The 8,709-nt window shown below is 43.8% G+C and overlaps 1 protein-coding gene across 1 annotated transcript in view; it reads right to left on the bottom strand.

Moving 5' to 3' along the window:
- The window catches only part of dgkzb (diacylglycerol kinase, zeta b), a 29,065-nt gene extending 26,696 nt beyond the window's left edge, over positions 1-2,369 (bottom strand). The window contains exon 1 of the mRNA XM_026310888.1: positions 1,443-2,369. The gene's annotated coding sequence lies outside the window, so the exon portion shown is untranslated. The remainder of the gene's footprint in view (positions 1-1,442) is intronic.
- Between the last annotated feature and the right edge of the window lie 6,340 nt (positions 2,370-8,709).

The raw sequence follows: 8,709 nt of genomic DNA, 5'->3' as shown, positions 1-8,709 counted from the left end.
CTGAGAGGAATACTGCATCTCACTATATGTAATATTTGTATAATATGACAAATACTGACTGAAGTTTGGTTTCATTTGAGTCAGAGCAGAGAAAAAAAGGCCACAGTGTCAGTTTTCATTTTTGTTTTCCAGAGAAAACTCAGATGTGGACGTTAACTCTATTTTTGGCTTTTTTCATCTTTTCAGTTTCCTTTCACCTTCATCGGAGCCTGCGCTCCACTTCTCCTCTCACACTCAGCTAATGAACAAATTTACGGTTTTTACATCATATAGATTCATACACCTCAACACTGAAAAACCAGAAGTGAATTATGAAACTGGCTTTTGAGCTTCAGTCTTATCAGCAAACGTCGATTCAACAGATCTCTGTTTCTTACTCCAGATGTTTTGTTTCAAGGTCAAACTCCTACTGACAACATCTGGATGAGCTGCACAGGGTTTACTACTTTTTGCAACTGCAGGGCTGCAATGATTAGTCAGTTCATCAACAGAAAGTTAATCTGCAACTATTTTCATGCAAAAGTGTCATTTTACTCTCAGGGTCAAGGTTCTGGCTTCTCTGCGTCAGTTATGACACTGAATGTTTTTAGGGTCTGGACTGTTGGACAGAAGAAACAAACCCTGAAAACACTTTGTGTTTCTGTGGGAAATTATAACAGACCCTGTTATGTTTATTGACATTTTACAAAGAAAACAATGTATTGAGAAAATAATCAGCAGATGAATTAATAATTAAAGTCATCATTAGATACAGCTCCAACCCTCCTATCTCATTTTTCTTAATTGTTGCTCCTTCAAAAGAATTAGCAGCTCTACAATCAGACAGATCCATTTCCTCCTGACCCGATTCCAGGGTCTCAGGACAGAGGCCATCCCAAGCTGTGCAGACTGCAAAGCCCCTTGAGGGAGATTTATTTGTGTTAGTGAAGAATAATAGTTGCCCTTACTTGAGACTGACCATGTCAACATCAGCCTCTAAAATCATGATGAAAAGCCAAATCTGGACAATGATACAAGGTCAGAGTCAAACAAGAGCTGAAACGGGTCGACCGACACAAAGCACAGAAATGAAGATGGTTTTTGTTAAAAGTGAGACGGAGCAAATCAAGTTATGTCATCAAGTTATTTTAGAAAACACAACAAACTGTGTTTAGTTTCCTGCTGCACTTACAATATATGAGCCTCTTGTTCAAGATGTCGCCCTGTTAACGAATGCAGCGCAAAGACACCACATCTCACATCTGCTGCTTCTGGCTAAAAATGTGTCGGCAACTCAGCACTTCCTGTGCAGCAGCAGAGGCGCCCACTTAGCGGCACGTTAGGAGCTTTGAATGGACGACCTGCTGCTCTGAGGCCCCACTGTGTCAGAGGCTGCAGGCGTCTCTGTGAGACATAGTCTCAACGTATGTCTGAGTGTGTGGGCAGCTGAAAAAGACACTGACCTCCTGCAGAAGATCCTGGTGAAGGTCTTGCTGCTGTGCTGGCAGCGGGGGGCCGGTGTCACCCGGGGCAGCTCAGTGTTGGAGGAGATCGAGGTGGAGGTGAAGGGCTCCTCTTCTCCATCCTGGAGATGGGTGCTGTGCTGATCCGGCTGCTCCTCCTCAGGCTGCTGTTCCTGCTGATCCATGGCCACCCCAGTCGGAGCCCCCTCTCTGCTGCTTCTCACCGCTTCACTGCTGCTCTGAGGTCAGCAGGGGGCCCACACCGTCCGAGCTGCAGCCAGACATTGTGACAGCTCCTCTGCAGCTGCTTAAACTTCCACTCACAACTTCAAACCTCAGACAGGAAGTGCAGCTGTGTGTCTCGTCTCAGCTTCAGTTTACACCAGGAAGCAAGAGCATTCACAACAAACCAGCTCAGCTCTGAACTACAGCAAAGGAAGAAGCAGGGGGCAGGAGGGGGCTGCTTCGCTCTTAATGCCTTCCTTCCTTCACCTAACCCTCGCAGCCTGAGGAAGCCTCACTCCTCTTCGTGCTGTCTGAAAATCCAGGAAGCTGTTGGCCCCAGGATAAAAAATGTGCAGGCAGAGCGGCTCTTCTACCTGTTGCTTCTCTTCTTCACACTTTTGCTTTCAGTCCTCCCAGTCATGTGGCTCTGCTGCTCTGCTCACTCTTTACTTTTATCTCTGCTCTGTGGCTCTCCCTCTCTTTGCTCCGGTGTCCCGCCCCCTCTGCTTTGCTCACTCTGATTGGCTGAAAGGGAGAGGTGAGACTTTGCCACCTGCTGGTGCTTCAGATGCTGTGCAGCTGCTAAGGAGGCTAAAAAAAGAGGAGGAAATGAACTCATTTTCTCCTCTCCAGTCATGCAACTGACTTACAAGAAGCCAACAACACCTCTGTCTAATACCATAATAATCAACAATAATAATATTAACAATAATGAAACTACATCATTCAAACCAATTGTTTGATTTAAATGTGCCAGTTCTAGTTATGACGCAAATCTGATGTCTGACAGAGTCAGTTCTCCTGCAGCTTTTACAATGACACCAAGAGACGGACATTGTCAGTGGGACACAGGAATGCTGACGACTAACATTGTTGACTTCACCTTAACACTGTTGACTTCACCGTAACACTGTTGACTTCACCTTAACACTGTTGACTTCACCTTAACACTGTTGACTTCAGTGTTCACCTTAACACTGTTGACTTCACCTTAACACTGTTGACTTCACCTTAACGTTGTTGACTTCACCTTAACACTGTTGACTTCACCTTAACACTGTTGACTTCACCTTAACACTGTTGACCTCACCTTAACGTTGTTGACTTCACCTTAACACTGTTGACTTCACCTTAACACTGTTGACTTCACCGTAACACTGTTGACTTCACCTTAACACTGTTGACTTCACCTTAACACTGTTGACCTCACCTTAACGTTGTTGACTTCACCTTAACACTGTTGACTTCACCTTAACACTGTTGACTTCACCTTAACACTGTTGACCTCACCTTAACACTGTTGACCTCACCGTAACACTGTTGACTTCACCTTAACACTGTTGACCTCACCGTAACACTGTTGACTTCACCTTAACACTGTTGACCTCACCTTAACACTGTTGACCTCACCTTAACACTGTTGACCTCACCGTAACACTGTTGACTTCACCTTAACACTGTTGACTTCACCTTAACACTGTTGACCTCACCTTAACGTTGTTGACTTCACCTTAACACTGTTGACCTCACCTTAACGTTGTTGACTTCACCTTAACACTGTTGACTTCACCTTAACACTGTTGACTTCACCTTAACACTGTTGACTTCACCTTAACGTTGTTGACTTCACCTTAACGTTGTTGACTTCACCTTAACACTGTTGACTTCACCGTAACACTGTTGACTTCACCGTAACACTGTTGACTTCACCTTAACACTGTTGACTTCACCGTAACACTGTTGACTTCACCGTAACACTGTTGACTTCACCTTAACACTGTTGACTTCACCGTAACACTGTTGACTTCACCGTAACACTGTTGACTTCACCTTAACACTGTTGACTTCACCTTAACACTGTTGACCTCACCTTAACACTGTTGACTTCACCTTAACACTGTTGACCTCACCTTAACACTGTTGACCTCACCTTAACGTTGTTGACCTCACCTTAACGTTGTTGACCTCACCTTAACACTGTTGACTTCACCTTAACGTTGTTGACTTCACCTTAACGTTGTTGACTTCACCTTAACGTTGTTGACTTCACCGTAACACTGTTGACTTCACCGTAACACTGTTGACTTCACCGTAACACTGTTGACTTCACCTTAACACTGTTGACTTCACCGTAACACTGTTGACTTCACCTTAACACTGTTGACTTCACCGTAACACTGTTGACTTCACCGTAAGACTGTTGACCTCACCTTAACACTGTTGACCTCACCGTAACACTGTTGACCTCACCTTAACACTGTTGACTTCACCTTAACACTGTTGACTTCACCTTAACACTGTTGACTTCACCTTAACACTGTTGACCTCACCTTAACACTGTTGACTTCACCTTAACACTGTTGACCTCACCTTAACACTGTTGACTTCACCTTAACACTGTTGACTTCACCTTAACACTGTTGACTTCACCTTAACGTTGTTGACTTCACCTTAACACTGTTGACTTCACCTTAACACTGTTGACTTCACCTTAACACTGTTGACCTCACCTTAACGTTGTTGACTTCACCTTAACACTGTTGACTTCACCTTAACACTGTTGACTTCACCTTAACACTGTTGACCTCACCTTAACACTGTTGACCTCACCTTAACGTTGTTGACTTCACCTTAACACTGTTGACTTCACCTTAACACTGTTGACTTCACCGTAACACTGTTGACTTCACCGTAACACTGTTGACTTCACCTTAACACTGTTGACTTCACCTTAACACTGTTGACTTCACCTTAACACTGTTGACCTCACCTTAACGTTGTTGACTTCACCTTAACACTGTTGACTTCACCTTAACACTGTTGACTTCACCTTAACACTGTTGACCTCACCTTAACACTGTTGACCTCACCGTAACACTGTTGACTTCACCTTAACACTGTTGACCTCACCGTAACACTGTTGACCTCACCTTAACACTGTTGACCTCACCTTAACACTGTTGACCTCACCGTAACACTGTTGACTTCACCTTAACACTGTTGACTTCACCTTAACACTGTTGACCTCACCTTAACGTTGTTGACTTCACCTTAACACTGTTGACCTCACCTTAACGTTGTTGACTTCACCTTAACACTGTTGACTTCACCTTAACACTGTTGACTTCACCTTAACACTGTTGACTTCACCTTAACGTTGTTGACTTCACCTTAACGTTGTTGACTTCACCTTAACACTGTTGACTTCACCGTAACACTGTTGACTTCACCGTAACACTGTTGACTTCACCTTAACACTGTTGACTTCACCGTAACACTGTTGACTTCACCGTAACACTGTTGACTTCACCTTAACACTGTTGACTTCACCGTAACACTGTTGACTTCACCGTAACACTGTTGACTTCACCTTAACACTGTTGACTTCACCTTAACACTGTTGACCTCACCTTAACACTGTTGACTTCACCTTAACACTGTTGACCTCACCTTAACACTGTTGACCTCACCTTAACGTTGTTGACCTCACCTTAACGTTGTTGACCTCACCTTAACACTGTTGACTTCACCTTAACGTTGTTGACTTCACCTTAACGTTGTTGACTTCACCTTAACGTTGTTGACTTCACCTTAACACTGTTGACTTCACCTTAACACTGTTGACTTCACCGTAACACTGTTGACTTCACCTTAACACTGTTGACTTCACCGTAACACTGTTGACTTCACCTTAACACTGTTGACTTCACCGTAACACTGTTGACTTCACCGTAACACTGTTGACCTCACCTTAACACTGTTGACCTCACCGTAACACTGTTGACCTCACCTTAACACTGTTGACTTCACCTTAACACTGTTGACCTCACCTTAACATTGTTGACCTCACCTTAACGTTGTTGACCTCACCTTAACGTTGTTGACCTCACCTTAACGTTGTTGACCTCACCTTAACACTGTTGACTTCACCTTAACGTTGTTGACCTCACCTTAACGTTGTTGACCTCACCTTAACGTTGTTGACTTCACCTTAACGTTGTTGACTTCACCTTAACACTGTTGACCTCACCTTAACGTTGTTGACCTCACCTTAACGTTGTTGACTTCACCTTAACACTGTTGACTTCACCTTAACACTGTTGACTTCACCTTAACGCTGTTGACTTCACCTTAACATTGTTGACTTCACCTTAACACTGTTGACTTCACCTTAACGTTGTTGACATAATACCTAATTTGGAGCCAATCAGGGTCCACAGTGTGATGTGGAAACTGGAAACACTACCTACTGACTACACCATGAAGTAGGAGACATCTGGTGTCTGCAGACTGTCCTAAAATACAAAGACTGCCAAAAGAAGAAGCCAGCAGTTGCTTTGAGGTGTTGAAAACAAGTTGAGCATAGTGTGAACATGAGAACATTCCCCACTGTGGAAACTGCAGTGTGCCTCTCATTTGGATCACATTTCTGAAGCCCTACTCTGCAATGTGCCACCCTCCCACATAGGTTTTACATAAAGATGGAGAACCAGCCCACACTGCGAGAGAGAGACCGAGTACTGCAGTAAAGCAGAGGTCGCATGGCCGCAGTGAGACCCACGCACAGTTCTTCACCACATGCACGTGGCGGCTTCATCCCTTGGGTTCCCACTCCGAGGTGGAACTGAAGGATGAGCTGGGGTTATTTTTGATAGCCAATTAAAACAGAGGAGCAGCAGGCAAGAACACAGGTGCTGAGGATGAGCCCTGATCCTGAAAAGATCCCCTCCAGACGGGTTTTACGACAAATAAACGAGGCTGCTCTGATTTAAAAATAATGCATGTGTTTTTAATCACAAAATGAATTAACTTAAATAATAATCATCAATAAAACTACAGCACTGTAGAAATCGTGTGTTACAAGAAGAAGCCCTGTACTAAAGGAAAACTAGTAAAGGTGGAGCTGATTTTAACAAATGTGTACAATGTGAATCTACAAAAGACAAATACAGGTAGTGCAATACAAAAAAAAAACACCTGAGAGACAAGAGACATAATTACTGTGACCACTAGAGGACGCTGTCACAGATCGGCTGCAAACAGTGAACATGCGCCTGGTCAGAAAAATCCACAACGCGCAAATAAAAAATCCACAATGTTGGAGTGAATTTAACAAAGTCACAGCTCAATAACATAAATAGGAAACTAACAATACGTCAAAATGAGAATTGAACTACATTTACTCATGTACTGTAGTTTTGAGGTACTCCTACTTGAATATTTCAAGTTAATTAACCTTCCTCTGCACCACATAGACACACACATAGTATCAGATCGCTGGATTTACATATGACCAGCTTCTAAAATATGAAGTAAAAGAACAAAGCTAACTAAGCTAAGCTAATTATCTGGTGTGCTTCAGCTTAAAACAAGTAACATTTTGCATGTGTGATGATGATGACAGCGATGATGATGGTGATGATGATGATGATGATGTGACCCAGTTGCTGCAGTGTGAGAGCAGAATGAGGGGAACATGTTGTCGGTGCAGTTAAAGCAGCAGTGAGCTGAGGCGTCCTGTCAGCTGGTTCACCCCTGATAACCTGCAGTCTGCTGCTTTATCTCAGCATCAAACCTCTTTAAAGGCTCAGTTCACCTCAAATTCAAAGCCTAATTTATCACGCAGCTTTTTTATTGGAGAGTCTGAAAGGTTTCTGGTTCTGTGGATCACATGCAGCGACTTTAGGGAGGTTTATTGTGAAGGGACACCAAACATGATGAGATCCTCAGGAAGTGGAAATCACAGTGAATCACATCATGTGTTTCATTCAGTTTGGACTCTGAGACGGAGGTGGACCAATTTGGACTGCAGCTGACCTCCCTGAATGCCTGAATGTGTATTATAAACCAAATCTTGTCCATTTGCCCAGGACCAGAACCAGGACCAGGACCCCCTCCCCCTACCCCCTGTGGTCACCCTGCCTGATTATGGGCTTCTTTCTGGTTTTTATGTAATTTGGATGAACTGACCCTTTAAGTGGAGTATTAGCACCAGAAAGGCGATCACCTACAGTACCAGAACCAGAACTTTCACATCAAGACTTTTCTGTCACAAAGCAGCACAAACAGACACTGGAGTGGGCCCCGCTCCGAACTCTGTTATCTAGCAGCTGTTATCTAACACTGCGGAGGCCAAACTCTCAGCTCGGGGCTGAGGTGGATGTTACTGATGCGTCGGCTCGGCCTCAAATGCTTTTAACCTTTTATTTCTCCAGAGAAAACGTGTTCAGCACCTGGCTGTTCTCCAGCTCCACCCTGAGTCACACCCACACACAGCGGCTCAGCACTGCGCTAAATCAGTCGCTTTCAGTGTTTGTTTATTGTTTTTGTGAAAGGTGTCAACAGATTTCATATTTCCAGCTACATTTACAAACAACACTCAAAAACATGACTAAATTCAGAACAACTTATCGCAGGTTTGGAAGTTTGAGTTTCTGCTTCTTGTACATTTTGAATATGACCCTCAGACTAAAGCAGCTTCATTCTCACATCAGGCCTGAAGAGTAAACTATGATCTATAAGGAGAAAAGACACGATAGAAGTTCTGTTGGTAGTTTGGTTAATAATGATTTGATGGTCAGATGTATAACACACAGTTTCTATTCTATCGTGTGTTTTTTCAGGGACCATCTATAAAACAGGCAGAGTATCAACAGAGTATTAGTCAGTGAGAAGAGATTTAGACAACAGTTCATTTCTATCTGCAGACACATGCCACCTGCTGTGACAGCTGCAAAGGGTTAACTAAGGTAAAAGCTGATTGGTCGACTGCAGATGAATAAATGATGAAAATGATAGAAAACACATCTTGCAGGACGCAGCCCGGCCTCGTTCTACATAATCACATGAGCCTGGCTGTTTCGGCCTCTGTGCTCCGCCTGGTTGTTAGTGGCTGTATAAGTGGCCTGGAGCTGCTCTCGGAGCACACACACACACAGGCTGGACATTACCGTAATCTCATTACTGCTCCCAGCATCACAGGAGCACGGTGCACTACTGTTCATTAAGTGCATCACACATCCTGAGCGGCTGAAAACTTGCA

The sequence above is a fragment of the Mastacembelus armatus genome, chromosome 6 (genome assembly GCF_900324485.2).
Source record: "Mastacembelus armatus chromosome 6, fMasArm1.2, whole genome shotgun sequence".
Taxonomy (NCBI): Eukaryota; Metazoa; Chordata; class Actinopteri; order Synbranchiformes; family Mastacembelidae; genus Mastacembelus; species Mastacembelus armatus.
The sequence above is the reverse complement of the archived record's forward strand: the minus strand, read 5'-3'. Positions and strand labels throughout refer to the sequence as shown.